An 18,477-nucleotide genomic window follows, 5' to 3' on the forward strand; every position below is an offset into this window, starting at 1 on the left:
TGGATACAGATGAATATTGTCGATATTATATTTGTTTCCATGTTTTTTATTGGATTCGGATTCGAAGATGGATACAGATGAATATTGTCGATATTGTATTTGTTTCCATGTTTATCGGATTCGGACTCGAAGATGGATAGTCTCGGATACAAATAAGGATCCAAATTGCTTTAGTTACGAATACGAATAGATGTGTATTGAATACGGAGTGAATCGGATGCGGATCATGCCGGGCACATGTTGCAACACTCAACATTGTAAGATTCCAAATTCTAATTAGATTATACTTAACGAAAGAAATTAATGAACAACTTTTCCAATGATTACATAGATGAGAGAGATTTGATTATATACATGACATTCTAACTTGTTGCATAGCTTAGATTGGAAACACTCAGTTATACGATATTAGAACTTGTTGCATTTTTTATTTTGATACTTTAACTTGTTGCATTGATGATACTTGAAGCACTCAAATGGATTCATCTATTTTGGAGGCTACATTTGAACTAAAATCATAATTGATTAACTAAATTAACAATAGATGACATACCAGTTTAGGAACTCAATTACACAACATTGACATTCTAATTTATTACATGCATAAATATGTAGGAGATATTAATTTATTGCTAGAGTTCAAATTAATATACAGTATTGAGTTTTTATTAAAATGGAACGTCAAATTATTGCTAAAATTTGACTTTAGTTCTTCAACTAAAATAAGAATAAATAAGATTCAACTTCTATAGAGTGGCAATAGGTAGATTATATTTTTAGAAATTTTTTGGTGTTAATTTTATACTTTTTTTATTTGAAATGAATTTTCTATAATTTTTTGGAAAAAATTCAACATATATTTTGTATTGTAAATTAGACTAGCGGTAGATTATATTTTTAGAAAACTTTTTGTACTAATTTTATATTTTTCTTATTTGAAATGAATTAGTTATAAATTTTAAGAGTTTAAATTAATTTTTATTAAAAAATATATATTATAAACTATTCAAATTTAATATCTGGATCACCTATCCGGATTATCTAACCGGATATACGATATTTGACGGATATTGCCCATACAGTATCTAAATCCGATATCCGAATAAAGGATTCGAATTTATATCGAATATCCAAAAAGTATTCGGATATTTGTAAATAATATCCGAATCAATATCGACCCCTCTCGGTCTGTTGGTCGGTTAGAAAATATACGTACCATTTACATCCCTAAATGACAGGGGTAAGATAACTTAAAACGCAAAGGGTAAAGTCCATTTACCTCCTAAGTTTATGACCAAGTTTGAAAAACCGGCCTTCCTTGAACTCAAAACCCAGACAACTATGCTCTCTAACACTTGAAAACCGGACAAATTATCCCCTAATCCAAAATGATTCATGAAGTGGTTTTTGCTGTGCGTGGCTTTTCCCTCTCTCACTTACAACTGGTCCCAAATCATCATCACCTACATCTTCTCTCTTCATCTCCCTTCTCCACCATGGCCAAGCCCAGCCCCTCACCGAGAGCAAAAATGCGTCCACCTCCCACCACCTATGTCCAACTCTGCTCACCCATGCATTGCCGCCCCAACTGCTCCTCCACATCCCGGCTTCCTGCGTCATTCCATGTCCATTCTGCGCTGCTTCCCGACCACGAGAAGGGGAACTCCAGCCACCGCACTGCCTTGTAACCGTATTCGCTCGTCTGCGCCGCTACTTGTGATGGGCGGTGGGCGCTTTTGTGTGGGTGTGCAGGTTCCTGGATGAGTGCCTACAGCACGACTCGCTCTTCGTCAATGAGGTTCCAAGCATGGTTTCCGGTGCAAGAGCTTGGTTTGACCGGAGCGCGGTTACCATGGTCGAGAAGAAAGAGAAAGAGACAGGACGTCATGACAGGTGGGTGGGTGGGTGGGTGCGGGGGGGCGGGGTGGCGACTATAGATGGCTTCAGGTGACGGGTTCACGGGTGCACATCACCTGAAAGAGATGCATGGTGCGATCGTTATTTTGGGCCTCACATTAGGCCTATTAGTAATTGTTATATCTAATAGATTCACAGACTCACAAATTTGATCGAAAAATTAGCATCATGAGTAGTTCTTCACCGAGGGAAAGAGAATAATACATACACGCATGCAAGTGGAGACAAAAATTGATACATCAGCCACATGCAGAGGGTTTTAAACTAAAAAAAATCTATAAATCTGAAGATAAACATTCAAATTAAATTCCAATTACACCATTATCTTTCTTATGACAAGATCTTCAAAACAAGAACACACTTGCCTATCTTTGCACAATATTTTTTAGAAATATTTTTTGTACTAAATAATTAATTTATACTACAGGGAATAAATATTTTAACAACACAAACAAATAATTATTTTCTACGAACAAAAAACTAAACATGACGAACAAATAATAATATGTTACGAACAAAATATTAAACATCGTGAACATTTGATTGTATAGGATAAATAACAAAAATGCATATCACCAACAAATGAGTTAGTCATTACGAATTCATTAATTACACATAGATATATAATTTTACATGAAGACAAATGCATCTATAATGTAAATTTATTTTTATAAACATAGTACATACATACACGTTCTGAACAAGTTAGCATATAAAGAAAATAAATCATTTCACACCCTAACTTATGAGTGTACAATACAAATAAATTACTATACATTGAGCATGACTCGCTCTTAAAAGTGAGCTAACAGTTTATAGTATAGTACAGGTAAGTAGAAGTCTCTTAACATATGATTATATAATTAAAAAAGTATGGCTAATATACATTATAAAAATTAAATTATAAATTTAAATAAATATTATGTATAGAGAATAAATAAATAAATACCAAGGATTGGAAAAAGAAAGGAAAAATAAAAATAGAAGGAAAGAAATATGAAAGAGAAGAAAAGGACAAGAGAAATAAACATAAGAAGAAAATAAATAATAAATAAAAAATAAAAATAAATATATTCATATGTGGTCTTATCTTGTTGCATTAATTTGAAGGGAAATAGTAAAAAAAATCTATTAAAGAATCTATATAAAAAGAGAAAAGGAGAGAAATAGGGGAAAAAAGTAAGAAACTGAAAGAGAAAAAACGGAAAGAAAAAAGTCCGAAAGAGAAGATAGAAAAACTGCACTAGCTTTGCATGCATGCCATCAGATAGCATATAACGTCACAGAGGAGTACTCACTTCTTAGCACGTGCAGCATGATGGAGTGTATAGAAATTCAATTGAGCTTGTCAGACATGGTGCAGGCAATGGAGAAGGGTGGTGCGGATATGCATGTAGGAGTATGGCTGTAATAGGTTGTTCGGCTAACTTAATGCAGCGGCCCACCAGGTATTCCCTTCAAGTGACGGATGAGGTCGCTGTGATGGGCGCGATGTATAGTTTTTTTTTTTTGGGGGGGGGGGGGGGGGGGGCGGGGGTGTACCCAAACTACTCCTCAGTCCTGATTTAACTGTCGCCCAGAAACTGGGGCCATGTTTGGTTTACTCGTGAAAACATTTTCATGAAAACTTTTTGGTACTTTGACCACCAATTAAGGGTATTAAATAAAGTCTAATTACAAAATTATCTCCACAACTATAGTACTGTAGCAGTTACTCTAACTAATGAGGCCTTTGACCGTACGATTAGTGAATAATTGAGCGCGGTCACTGTAGCGTCACTGTAGCCAATCATGATGAAATTTGAGTTATTAGATTCGTGTCGAAAAATTACACTCATCCCTGAAAAGGTTTTGCAAACAGACATCATCTTTCAATACTAAACCCTGGTCGCGCTCGCGGCCAGGGAGATGGGACACGTCAGCTCCGAAAATATTGGCCGTCGGATCGCGATCCGACGGTCAGAAATAGATAGGGACGTAAATTTTGTAAAAAAACCCCGAGCTTTATTAAAATGAACACGAAGTCCATCAATTTAATGGAAAACCCCTCGGACTTCGTAGAGCCTTACTTTACAAAAAAACCCTGAACTTTTAGTAATCGTGCCGTACTCCATGAATTTTGTAAAAAAAACCCTAGACTTTGTTAAAATGATTCTGAAGTCCATCAATTTTATGAAAAACCCCTTGAACTTTTCAGTAATCGATCGGTACTCCGTCGACGCCAAATTTACCAAATAACCCCCGCAGTCTACCAATTTTACAAAAATCCCCCCGGACTTTTTGTAGTTCAATTTTTTAAAATAAAACTGAACTCGAAGGCATATTTCTGCGCGGCAACGCCGCGCAATGTTCTAGTTTTCATGAAAACTTTTTGGTACTTTGACCACCAATTAAGGGTATTAAATAAAGTCTAATTACAAAATTATCTCCACAACTATGGTACTGTAGCAGTTACTCTAACTAATGAGGCCTTTGACCGTAAGATTAGTGAATAATTGAGCGCGGTCACTGTAGCATCACTGTAGCCAATCATGTTGAAACTTGAGTTATTAGATTCGTCTCGAAAAGTTACATTCATCCCTGAAAAAGTTTTGCAAATAGACTTCATTTAGTACTCCATGCGGACATTCGTCTTTTTATGAAATTGTGATGTGACCCTTAACCAAACATGGCCTGGGATTCCTCTCCCAGGCGCGCTTTCCTAGTGAAACTTAAAGCAGGACGGAGGGAGTACTCCATAAAGCACTTTGAGTTGTCCGGTTTTATAAAGTTTGAGAGTTTAGTTGTCTGGTTTTTGAATCCAGAGGGTTTTCCAAACTATGTTTTAATAAAATAGGATGGGTATAGGTCCTCTACTTGTGTCCTCTACTTGTTATATATTAAAAAGAAAAGAACAGCAGGTCCAACAGTCTTCGGGAAAAAAAGAGAGACAAACTCGGTCATAATTTTTGGGGGGGGGGGGGGGGGGGTTAAAGTGGAATTTACTCCAATGCAAGAAGTCCCGATTCGATGGTCAGAAATTATTAGAGCATGATATAGCAAAGGTCAGGCCCGTGCGACAGCCCAGGCCCCCCAAATTTTAGCCCCCCCCCGAAATATACCTAGTATACTAGGTATAATTATACAATAGTCTTTGTTTTAGTTGTATTTTGGTCTAATATAAAGCAAACTGTGATCCAAATATGTCACAGAAGAGGAAACGTGCTACTCTATCGTTGTCTTTCGATCCAATCTGCGTACCGCCGCGTGATCATTTCCGCTTCCGCCATCGCCGCTCGCCAGACACGACGCAAGTCGCGATGTCTGTACTTCTATCTTCCGGATTTTGCTAGGCACTAGGGTCCAGTTCATAGTTTCGCACGGGCCTCCCAATTTGCCTGTACGGCCCTCCAAAGGTAGAGAAGGTATTTAATTAATAAAGAGTTTTCAATTGCTCATGTGTATGGGTGACAGATCTCCTCGAGAACTTTAATAACATGGTATCAAAAGCATAGTGCTTGCTAAAGAAATCATATATAACATCATTATGAAAGAACACGCCCTGACTACTATGGGCTTCAAGCCCTATTTGGATGAGCTAAAGTTGAGTTCTAACACCTATATTAACACTACTCATACTTTTATTAAACTTTAGCCTACCCTATTAACACTTCTGTTTGGATGAACTAGTCCTAAAACTTAGCACTCTTGTATATTAACACTTAGATCAACACCTCCTCAGTTTATCCCAATCAACTCATTATTCACGTAGCAAATCCTTATCCTATTCCTTTATTAATCTTGTTTGTTGTCCTCGAGCATACTAGCTCCAACCATGCAACGCTGTCAAACATTAAACGATTTACCCAGCAAGAAGTTGCAGAAGTTTTTAATGCCCTGGATAATGATTGGCGCCAAATCAGCATACTAACGATTTACCAACCCGATGCAACCCATCTCATTCTTCACCTTAACACTGGCATGCATACTCGCCGATGCAATCCAGCGCAAGCGCGCTGGTCGCGTGCAGGCATTAACAATATCGGCCTGGTTTATTTCTGGTAGGTAACAAGTGCGCGAAAGCATCAGATGCCTTGCTTTTATTTCTGGTATACGACCATATGGCTTTAAGTTTATTATAACCAGTAAAGCGCGCCCACAAACGATGATAAACGTGATAAGATTTTTAACTAATAACAAAAAGTTGAGAAGAACCAAGTGTCATGCATGATGAATAGTTTATGGGTGCCATTGCTATGTTGGACATTAGTAACTAGGTGATACCCCGCGCGTTGCTGCGGAATTTTTTAAGTAAAATTTTAGAAAGATTTTACAATGTTTGGGGAGGCGTTCGGAGGTATTTCATGTGTCTATGATTTGTGGGTCCAATATAAGGTAGGTGTTGGGAGGCGCCAATGAGGAGGCGTCCGGAGATATTTTATGTGTCTATGGTCGGTGGGCCCATATGTTCCGTAATGCCTCCGAACACCTCACAATGCTTCCAAAGTAAAGAAGATTAAAAATTCATAGCAATTTTTTCCGTAGTTATATTTTCAATCAAGGGTATTACACTAAATTCACAATTATAGAGCGCGAGCCCCGCGGCTACCGCGGCGAGTAGAGGAGCGATGTCAGCACCGGCGGCCGACCAAAGCCCCAGCCGGAGCAGCCCTTGGCGGCGCCGTTGAGGATGAGAGGATCGCCGGTGGGCAGAATGAGCAGGTCGCCCATGGTGCGGGCCACGGGCATCTGGTCGGTCGCCCACCGGGCGCCGGGCTTGAGCGGGTTGATGCGCGCGTAGTCTCGAAGAGCGGCGATGAAAATGTTGGTCTCGCCGAACTTGAAGGCGTTCTTGGGGGTGCCGTCGCAGATGATGACCTCGGGGCTGAGCATGTCATCGCGGCGGAGGTCAGGGAAGGAGCGCGGACATGCCGGAGGCGGGGTAGTTCGTGCCCGCACTAGGGAGGGCCGGGAGGTCGCGGACGACCTGGCCGGTCCGGCAGTCGAGCACAACGGAGCGGTCATTGGCAAAGATGAACAGAGTGCCGTCGATCAGGAGGTGGACGAACGGGTACAGGTTGTTCTCGACGTCGTCAATGGTGTCACGGAGTAGCTGCAGGTTGTTGGCCTGGGCGTTCTTCTGGCCCTCCGCCGGGACGAACTCGTAGCTGAACGCGCGCCGGCCGCCGAGCACGATGGAGCGGCCGTCCGGCAGGATCTGCTGCGTCTCGTACCTGCTCACGCATGCATGTCAGCTGCTAAGAGGGCAGAGCGGCGGCGGCGTGCGACTGTGCGAAGCAGAGCGAGGGCAGGGCGGTGCGCAAGGCAGAGGGCGAGGGCGCGGCGGCGGTGGCTGCTGTTTGCGTGGGGTGACCGGGCGGGTGACTGAGTGGGTCAAGATATGCAATGACCATACTGCCCTTGGATGAATAAAATTAACCAAAATAGCTATTTTGAGTAGGCATTGGGAAGCGTCGAGAGAAGTTAGGAAGCGTTTCCAAGCATTGTAAAAGGCCTCAAAATTTTAAGGCAAAAATTGAAAATAGAAACACTAAGGTGATTGCATGACAACATTCACGGAAAATTGGTGGAACACAAATAGATGATCCTAGTGGATGGTGGTGTGGTGTTTGATATAATGAGTTTCTATATGATGTGGTAGCTAGCTTGCATGTTGAGAGAAATAATACAGGACATGTTTGGTTAATTTGTAGTAATTATTGTTGGATGCAGTCTTTTAAGGAGAAATGTTTTACATATTTTGGACACAAATGTGAATTTATTTATTTATTAAGTTTTTTAATTTTACTTGAATTAAGAGATAACTGCCACAATACAGACTGAGTTATCTATGGAATAAAAATATTAATTTTTTAATAAATAAAAATGATTTGTAATAAAGTTAACTTAATTTCATTGGTGGTCTTGGAGTCCTCTCCACTGAAAATAGCTTGTACGTATGGTTGTCCCTTTCATATGTACTTCCTCCGTTCCAAAAATGGCCGCGTAGGGTCAGCAAGGGTAGACACTAGCGATCGTGTAGCCGGGCGTCGGCTGCCTATGGATGGTACACGAAGATCCCACTACGGTGATATATAAGAGCCCTCTAAATTGAAGATGGGGCCTGCAAGAGAAGTAACAACTATGGAGGGGAAGTGAAAAGATCATGCCAGAATGATAGAGGGAGGCTGGGCGTCGTGAAAACGAACGGTGCATTATTTTTTTTTTCTGAAAATTGCTGTACACCCGTGGCTTGTAAACGGCTGAAAGGATTCAGAGAATGCCACACACACATAGATGGACTGTTGGATCAAAGATCGAGTGGTTAAAAAATATCAAGGTGATGTGGTTGCACCACGTGCTAGAGAAATAGCATTAATGGATTGTAGTGGCTTTTTTTATAAGAGTTATAGATTGGACAGACTCCAATACTGTATGAGCCTATGACGATCTTCCCAGATAAAATGTAATTGTGTGTTGTGCTCCTTCTTAGTTAGCTGTAGGAATCCTGGCCAAGCCATTTGCCGTGGCTTGGCTGCTTCATGTTCAACAAGGGAGACTTGGCTCTTGTTCCTTCTCTCAGTTGGGTGCGCCCGCCTTTCTTTCTTACCCTCGGATTGATGACATGGCAAATGGCTGAGTGTAAGGAACATGACACATTAGGTCATTGTTTGTGATTTTGGTGATTGAGTGATAACATGATCATGAGACTAACATTTTGCTAAGATATACTTTGAAGATGTTTGTTAGGTTTCAAGGATGCAATGTAAGCCACTCAAATGGTCAAGTATGAAAAGACCCATGAAGAAATGAAGCAAAGCAAGGAGAATTTTGACGGATGCAATTGACAGACTAAATCAGTCAATGCTGGAAAAATTTGTAGCACCGGTTCTTTCGATGACCCTGCACCGGTTTAATCGACAACCAAGCACCGATGCATTACATTGTGCAGAAAGGAATCAAAGTTAGCAATCTTCACTGCACCAGTTTAACTGATGCACTCTTGCTCTTCTTGGTCGGCCCACTCCAACATCATGTCGTGGAGGGCCATAACCGATCGAGGTCGGTTTCTTCCGAAGTCGCGATAGAGTTGCTGAGTGGAAAGGCTGTTGTGGAAGCAGTCGATGTTGTTGTTGTTGACGATGTTGGCGATGGTGGAGCGCATGTCGAAGAATCTCGTAAGGTATGACCTCAAGGCTTCGCCACTCTCCTATTTGCATAGATGCAGGCCATGGCGGGTAGCTGGCCGATGGATGGACCCTTGGAAGTTGTCGACGAACAGCTTCTTCAAGTCCTCCCATGAGTGGATCGAGTCGCGTTTTAAACTTTCGAGCCATGTGAGGGGTGCTGATTCCAGGGCCATTGGGAAGTAGATCACCTTTGTAGAGTTCGTTCCACCTGCAACCTCAATAGCAGTTGAGTAAATACGAAGCCATTCGCGAGGGTCTTGCTTACCATCATATTTCTTTAGGTTATGCATATTGGCAAGGTTGAATCCATGTAGGTACTATGCGTAGTTGATGTTTTGACTGTAAGCTGGGAAATGATCTGTCTCATCCACCGGGAGGCCGTCATGTCGAGCGTTGATGATTTCGTGTGCATCGCAAAAGTTACCGCGACCATGATCCCGATCCCTTGGAGGGCCTGAGTGGTAGCTTTTGTCATGGAATCTTGGCTGCTAGCGGTGAAGTGGATGTGGTAGCTGATTAGCCTCTTGATCACCCCTCTGCCTTGCTAGGGTGTGGTTGTTTCGGGATCCTGAAGGGATCGGGTTTTGCCTGTCGATCTGGTGTAGAGCTTGCCTAGTGAGGCGCTGCATTCGACGAATCTCCGGTGTGAATAGTAAATTCTACCCCAGTAGCGCTGCTTCCGCTAGGATGACTATTGGGTGGTGGAAAGCAAGACCACCCGCTGCATCAAAATCGTGTTGTAGGTTGCGAGGGCCAATTGGAGGTCCAAGAGCACGCTGTGCTCACGCAGTGACGTTCCTTCTGCGAATGTTGCATCGACGATTCCTCAGATGTTGGGCATCTTTGTCGTTTTGAGATTCACCTCGAGGAGTATTTACTGAGAGCTCATCGTCGTATATTTGTGTTGGTATTCTCCTGAAAACGGTCATTCACCAAAACTTGTGAAAATGATTAGTATTAAACTCCTATCTCTAGTTTGGTGTTTGTTTTGGCATTGTTTTTTGCCAGAGTTAACGGTCAGATATGACACTTAAGGACCATCAACAACACCCCCACACTTACTCCTTTGCTCGTCCTCGAGTAAAGGTTGAAGGACTAAGGTGGATGCAACTCTTTTTTATGAAACCTGCATACAAGTTATTCCAAACTTCTCCCAAATTCTGTGAACTTTTGAGTGGCTACCATGCTTTCTTGGATAATTGAAGAATGGAACTATACATAATTCAGGTTCCTATCTCTTCCTTCTTGGAACTTGGGTTTTTATTTTATTTGTTTAACAGAAAGAATAGTCTTGCTCCTCAAATTATTCTCTCTAATCACTCTTTTTGTTTTGGATCCTCACCAAGGCAAAGTTGTTGCCTTCTTTTCTTCTATCATCTAATCTGGCTTATGTGGAGCTCAGGGCAGGAGTAAAGATGCATGTTTGCTTTGCTTATATTGTTAAGTAAAAAACAAGATCCAAGCAGAAACGAGTCATATAATCTGATCAAGGTGTGCAAGTGTGTGGGAATTTTTGGTGGAGGGTGGATGAACTCCTTTGCATGACCCCTCTCTCTTCTTTATTTTCCATGGATGTGGACTATCTTTCTCTTTTCTTTTCTTTTTTTTGACATGCTTTGCGGGCATGTGGCATCTTTCTCATTTTTTGACATGCTTTTCGAGCACGTGGCATACCTTCTTTGGGTATGCATCTTTTATTTCTTTTTGCATAGCTAACATCCTTGATGGTCACTTTAGACAGAAAGAGTCATGGTATGTCATGGAGTTTTATTATGTAGGCGGATGATAATGTTTGTTATCTTCCAGTGTAGAAGTATAGCACGTTAGTGGACGTGTATGTGATCTTGATCATGTGAGAATGACAAGTCTCTAAGAAGGGTCATAAAATTTGATAGAACTCAAAGCAAAGTCAAACTGCATATGAAGATTTGAGCAGGAAAATTTAACTTTGGCTTTGGTAGGAATTTTCATTATTTTGAGGAGACAAGCTATTGATGATTTTTTTTAAAAAAGAAATCCCAAGTACTTTGCAAGGAAGAGCATGGTTCCATTCATCCAATCATATCACATTAGTCAATTACTTAGATAGCATGGAGTCCCTATGAAGATATATGTTCACAAGAACTAGAAAGAAAGCAAGGAATAAAGAGTACGCAAGATTATTAATGGAAGCACATGGAGTGCAAAAGTGTATTGGCAAGGATCAATGAGTTTAGCCTTAGTGATCAACAAAGAAATTTGCTTAATCTCAAGAACTTAGCGACCTTGAAGGAGTTTGTGAGGGATGAGTTGCACATACCATCGTTGAAGGGGAAGAAGAGAAGCTGAAGGAAATTAGAGGTGGTTTGGTCGAACCAAGGGTTTGGCCATCCCTCCTTGGATTCCTTCTGTCCTGCTCTTTGGCGTGTTGGATTGTCGATGTTGTGCATATGTTTGGGGGAGAGATCTCGAACAAGTTTGCAAGTGGTGATTTTGAGAGATCTCCCCCACACTTATTCCTGTACCTGCCTTTATTCAAAAGAAAAACAAAAGTGGAAACAAGAAAGGACTCTGCTAGTTTTGAACACTGGGGAGTCTAAACTTTATTGAATCAAATCATGTTAATGTTTGGAGCACTAATTTGTTTATTATTAGTTTTATTTTACATTAGTTTTATTTTATATTGTTTTATTCCCCTTTTTCATTTTCAATTTTATGGCAAACTAAACATGATGGGTAACTTAGCAGGGTGGACACATGAGGCAAGGATGCACGAGGTGTGTGGGATACGTACCTGAAAGAACTCTCCAAGAAATGGACAAATGTGGAAGAGCTAAGCTTCATATACATGAAGCAAAGCTTTACATTTGTTTAGCTTGGTTCCTCGTGCATCTATCTTCTCATAGGACCAAGGAGCATTGTGGTGGAATTGGAGTTCTGTGTGCTGCTTTTTGGTTGTTTATTTTCTTCCCTGCAAAAGGTTAGTGGACAACAAATTTTCTAGGGATGCTGAAAGAACTCTTTTTTTTGGATTTGTTGTTCACATCCATGGTTAAGAAAAACCAAATTCAAAAGGGTTCAATTAGCATGGATCCCAAAATGTTTGCCACCTTTTTATTTATTTATTTATTATTTTTTCTGAGAGAGTTTTTTTGAACTAAAAGTTTTTTTATTGTTCACCAATTTATCTTTTATTAAAACTCAAGCAAGGTAGTGATGAAAACTGCACGAAATAAAGAGGCATTTTCACAAAATACTTACGGTGAACCCTTGAAATCTAACATGTGCCTCCTTTGTATGTTGTGCAAATTTTGTTGAAGTGTATCCTTTGCCTTGATTTATCTTCAGTATCAATTTAGCTTGAGGAGTTACCCGTCTTATTTGAAATTTTTCTGTAGGGGTCAGTCCGCAAAAGATATGCATCCAGACTCTATGATTGTATTAACTCTGATGGCTCATTAATCAAACTCGACACCGTGTCTAATTTGATTAAAGAAGACTTTTTAACCTAAGCACCATGCTTAATTTAAAGAGCCTTTGAGTGTATGTCGACCATACACTCAAACCCAAGCAAAACAAGCATAGAAAAAGGAAGCATGCAAAATAATCAAGCCAAGTTCATATTGAGATGATCATGAGTAAATGATTTGTGAATATTGTCTTACCATTTCACGTACCTGAGTATTCTCACCGACAGCATATGTGGATAGAAGTTTTGAAGTTGCTGCGGTGGTGGCATGGTCACGTGAGGTTGTTGATGAGCAGCAAAGTCCTGGAAAGGAAGATGAGCAATTCCTCTTATATGCGTAGAGCTGCTAGGGTGAAGCGACCTGGAGCCAGGATTGGATTTTTATGTGAAGATTGGCTCTCTCTCTCTCTCTCTCTCTCTCTCTCTCTTTCTTTTTTTCTGTCTTTCTCCCCTTTTTTTCACCTCTCTTTTTTGTCAAGCAAGCTAGAGCTGACACCATCTTGAAACAAAGATACTCCTTATGGCTGGAACTTGTAGCGTGACCCTCAGCAAATTCCCCCACACTTGTACTTTTGTGTAAAAGTCAAGTGTGCAATATCGAGGTCTCCTTTTGAGTGTGTTCTAACTCCAAAGAGCATCAAAGTTTACAATTGGTGCAGTCCCCCTGTTCTCGGGCATCGTATGCCCCCGGCTCCTCTTAATCTTAACCTGAAATGGTTAGAACCAAGAATACCCGAAGGTGCATACTACGCTTAAAAACATATGCTTACTTTTCTTTTGTTTAGGAGAAAGTTTTTTTTGTTAAGTTACTCCGGACTATCTCTCGGCAGTGCTTTGTTTATGGTTGCAAGCTCGACCATGGTGGTTCCTCCTGCAGCCATCAATGGTGGTGTAGTTCCGAGCTTCACCACCACCTTTTTTTTTGTTTATCGATGCTTAGGCTGCAAGGTTACTGCACAAATACAACTATGAGCCATGCAAAGATATTATGATAAGAATAACAACAAACAACCATCCTAAAGGGCATATATGGTAGGAAACCCTGAGATGATCATAAGACTCGCAGCGACTTGGCACAAAAGAAGAAAGGTCTCGGAGATATCAAAGGATGAGCATGGCTTTTGTGATGAGGCAGAATGGAACTTCATGCTCATGGAGTGAGTGGCTTGATCTCCGGATAGAGCAACTCAAGAATGTTCATGGCCCCGTAGTGAAAGAGGATGTGTAACTCTGTGGGCCAAATGAACAATTCCGACTTTGGGTCATGAGGGAAATGAATTTCTTTCAACTCATCCCTTCATTAGGTAGAAAGCTTTGCATTTCATCAAAGATGAACGTGGTGGCAAAGCAATCCATCCTAAGCTTCCAGTAGAAGTTCATTTCATAAGAAGGGTGAACATAACTTTTATTGGGCATCAATCAAAATCAAGGATTAAGAAATGAACTTTGATTCACTTGATTTGATTGACATCGATCGATAATCGAGAATATGAATGTGAATTTATTTCACTCGATTCGATCGGTAAGGCGTGAGGGTGAATCTCTTAGCCGAATGAGGAACTAAGTCCAGAGAGGATGGCTCTAAAGACTCACCCCAAGGGGCGGAAGGTGTGTACAAGGATAACCTTCCAAGGGTAGCGGGGGTAGAGGTAGAGATAAGAAAAGCAAAAAGATACGAGACTTGAATGGGTAGTAGGGTTGAAGGTAGAGCTAAAGAAAAATAAAACATTTTTTTATTTTGAAAGTATACAAGGACGAACTAGATTCAAAGGCAATACGTCAATCATTCCCCGGCAACGGCGCCAGAAATGCTTGTTGGTATTTCTTAATGTTCACAGAATAATCCGCAAGCGTACGGAGATACCGTTGTAGCACTTCACCCATGAGTATTCAAGGGTATCGTATTTCCATGGGGAACGGAGGTACTAGCATTCTAACTGGTTCGTCCAAGGACAAACAAGAGGTAGGTAGGCAAGGGTGGAAATGATTCCTATGGCTTAGAGCTCTAGTAAAAATAGGTTCTACCTCCACTTGCTTACTTCGGGCACCGGCTTACTCTTGGTCTACCAAGAGTATCCGGCTATTAGCTCTACACCCAACCCTCACGTGGGGGACTACAAGGGACGGACAGGGCTGTCACCACCTGCCACCTACCCCGACAGACCGTGGAGAAGGTATGCAAACAAAGGTAACCTCTAGCCTAGATACCACATCTATGCTAACGATTACTACTCTAGCCCTGACTCCGTCCATGACTCGAGCCATCAGACTAGAGCACCCATCACGAGGACGGACGATGACCCCGCAAGCAAATAAAGGATAAAACTTATTTTACTAAAAGACTAGCTACCATAGAAGATCACGAATACTTAAGAAAGGAAGCATCTGTCGAGGTACAAGGCCGGACAAGAGCACCGACAGGCCGGCGCCCCTCTAAACTACCCCTCACCCTCTACCTATTTTCTAAGTACTAGGCCTAAGCATTGGAGTGGAGCTCTTCCTCCCCTCTTGTTGTGTGTTGAATTGGGGGCTCTCCTCCTCCTTATATAGCCCTCCAAGAGTGGATCCTTGGGTGAACTTTCGAGGTGGTACCATCTGGAGCTGGCGTAGGGGACGCGGTGGGAGTTTGCAGGAGAAAGATGGCCTGATTGGGCCCAGTACGGGTCAGGTGACCCAGGGGTTTGACCGACCCTTTTCTGAGGCCGTCTGGCTCCATCTTCAGTCTGTGGACTCCGTGTGGGCTTCCTGTGTTGGCTTTTGGGTGTTTCCCAAATGTTAAGTGGGTTAAGCATGTCATTTGGCCCTTGGATCCTTGTGTCTGCTTTTGGTTTTGTCGAAAGTGTATTTTCTCTTGGGCTCCCATTGTTGGCTTGTATTTTGCTTCTGGATGTGGGCCCTCTAATTCTCATCCTCGTGTAGCATGCTCTGAAATGTATTGTTGGCTTCATTTGAGCATGGTTTCCCTCCGTATGAAGACACCGTCTCCTGAAAATGGTCATTCACCAAAACTTGTGGAAATGATTAGTATTTAACTCCTCTCTCTAGTTTGGTGTTTGTTTTGGCATTGTTCTTTGCCAGAGTTGACGGTCAGATATGACACTTAAGGACTGTCAACACTTAAGGCCTGAGAACCGAGGTTGCTATTTTCTCCATGAATCAAGACATACACCTGACGATCAGGTGATGAGTCATAAGTGGTTCTGTAATCAACCAAAACATTGTCGCCTACTCCTTCCTCCTCGATAGGGGAAAGAGGTCTGCCCGGTTGGTAAGGTAAATCATGGAGACAGACGACAAGACGAGCGTTGTTGAGTAGTTTGGCGAGCTCAGAGCCCTAGCAGTACACGAAACGGCCTTGAAAGGTAGCAATGATGGTTAATCTCGGACAGTTGGCAAGTTTTGGATCGAATTCGTCATCCAAGTCGGGGTAGGAGTCGAAGATAGGTGCCTCTCGGCGAGCGGTGGCTTCCAAGTCTGCGATCCTTGCGTTGATTTTGCAGCGCTTGATTGTTAGAAACAATGCAGACACATTTTGTAGTCCCAATGGTGTCTAGGGACCAAAGAACTCGGAGTATATTGAATCTATTCCATGTGGCAGAAGGTGAGTCGAAGACGTGTCCGAGAGGGACAACCTTTTGATCTTGATGGTGAGTTCAGGGAACAAGAACTTGGTGGAAACAATTCTGTCGAATTGTTCATGATGAGGTGCCTCCGAGTTCATGGTGTTGGTCAAGTAGCTGTCAAAACCGCCAGACCCGTCGGCGATGCAGACCCATGAGCTAAAGACAATGGTGGGGTTCCTGCATCAATCGCAGGGAGGTCAAACTTGAAGGATGCCATCGGGTTCTTCCAATGATCATTGGCGAGCTCCCCTACCTGGCGCGCCAGCTGTTGGTGTTTAACTGCCAAGCTCTCCGAGGTATACCCCGAGGAGATTGATTGTATGCAGGGACTCACCGAGATCAGAACGCGATGCTGCAAGGAACACAAAGATTTAGACAGGTTCAGGCCGCTGAAGCATAATACCCTACCTTCGGTGTGGTTGTTTGTATTGGCTTAGGTGTCAAGATGTTTGTGGTGGGGTCCCTGCCCGCCCTTATATAGTCTTGGGGGACAAGGTTACATAGAAAGTCCTAGCCGAGCACTACTAGAGTCCTACTCCAATGAGGTCGGATAGTTTTCTTGTACATCAACTAGTCCTATTGCTATACAAGTAGTTACAGGGGAGGTAAGGTACATCCATGCACTATCCCTTACTCTAGAATATTTCACGCCTGTGAGCAGTCCCGCTGCCCCTGGTCTGACATGACCGTCGCGGCAAGTTGGACAAGTGGATGCAGAAAAGGCTACACCGGTTAAACCGGTGAGGGGTCATCGGATAAACTGTCTGTCATCGAATACATCGACATAGAGGCATCGGTGCATTGAACAACACATTTTGAAGAGCAAGTGAAGAACTCAAGAGGCACTGGTTAAACCGATGGTAGGCAGAAGGGCATTGGTGCATTCACTATACTATTACTTATAGAGCATGTCAAGCAGCGAGAAGCTAGGTCTTCAGCGCATGTGCATTTCAACAATAATATGCTTGTGCGGGGTCCATGGGATTCGAACATACGACCTCAAGCCTCATGAGAAACATACTTAACATTTCACCTATGCAGCACAACACATGTGATGGAGATAGATATGCTTTCCTTTCGAAGTAACATTGGGAGGACCATTTAGTACAGGACCAAGACACCGGTACTAAATGTCATCCTTTAGTACCGGGTGGTGCCATTGACCGTTACTAAATGACCGCGCTATTTTACTACTGGATCAAAATATCAACTGGTACTAAAGTTAACATTTAGTACCGGTAGTCACTACTACAGAAAGGCTTTTCCGAGGCGGTCAAAAAGGATTTTCCGAGGCGGGCATCGCAACCGCCTCGGTGCTACTGTCACGGTTAATAGTGACCTTAACCGAGGCGGTTGTGCTGCCCGCCTCGTTTAATAAAAAAGGAAAAAGCCCGGCGAGTCCATCACTGGCCCACAGAGCCCATCCATCGTAGCCGCCGCGTCCTCCCACCGCCGTCGAATCCGAGCTCCCTGGCCGCCCACCGCCGCGCAGCCGCCAGATCTGGGCTCCCCTACCGCCCGCCGCCGTGCAGGCGCCGGATCCGGCCTGCCCTGCCGCCCGCCGTCAAGCAGGCGCCGGATCCAGGCTCCCCGGCCGCCCACCGCCGTGTAGCCGCCAGATCCGGGCTGCCCGGCTGCCCGCCGTCGCGCTGTGGCCCGCCGCCACCGGGGTCCGGCCACCGGTCGCCGTGGCCCACCGCCGCTGGCTGTGCCCCGTGCAAGCCTCCTGCCGGTTGGAAGGGGCACAGCCGCCCGGGAGGGGCGCGGCGGCTAGATCTAGGTGAGGAGAGGGAGGAGGGCTGCCAGAGCCAGAGCCCGGGCGACGCCGAATTTGGGCGAGGAGAGGGAGGAAGGCGTGGCCACCTCCACCGCCACTTCCGCCTCCTGAGGGCGTCGGGGTGAGCGGAGGAGGAGGGCGCCGGCGGCTGGCTCCGGGCGAGAGAGAGAGGGAGGGAGGGATGGAGGGAGGGTGGGAGAGAGAGAGAGAGAGAGAGAGAGAGAGAGAGAGAGAGAGAGAGGAGGAAGGGGCGCACTGGATGGGGGGCTGGGGTGGCGCGGGATGGGGTAAGGGTGGTGTGGGTTAGGGTTAAGATTTCATTTTATAGCTGAGTACCGTAGTGGGCTGCCCATTGGGCCTGAGTTGGGCCGGATCTTTTGAGGCGGTTGTGTTATAGGTGTCTGACTCCGTAAATAATTAACCAAGACGGTTGTTTAAACCACCTCGGTAAATAAAATGTCTGCCTCGGTAAATCCATTTTGTGAGATGGTTATTTGTAACCGCTTCGGTTAATAAAAAATAACCACCTCGGTTAATGCTGGG

General features: G+C 43.3%; 1 pseudogene; it reads right to left on the minus strand.

Annotated features, from left to right (window-relative positions):
- Window positions 1–6,501: 6,501 nt before the first annotated feature.
- On the minus strand, window positions 6,502–12,804 carry LOC120653472 (annotated as a pseudogene).
- Between the last annotated feature and the right edge of the window lie 5,673 nt (window positions 12,805–18,477).

The sequence above is a fragment of the Panicum virgatum genome, chromosome 1N (genome assembly GCF_016808335.1).
Source record: "Panicum virgatum strain AP13 chromosome 1N, P.virgatum_v5, whole genome shotgun sequence".
NCBI lineage: Eukaryota > Viridiplantae > Streptophyta > Magnoliopsida > Poales > Poaceae > Panicum > Panicum virgatum.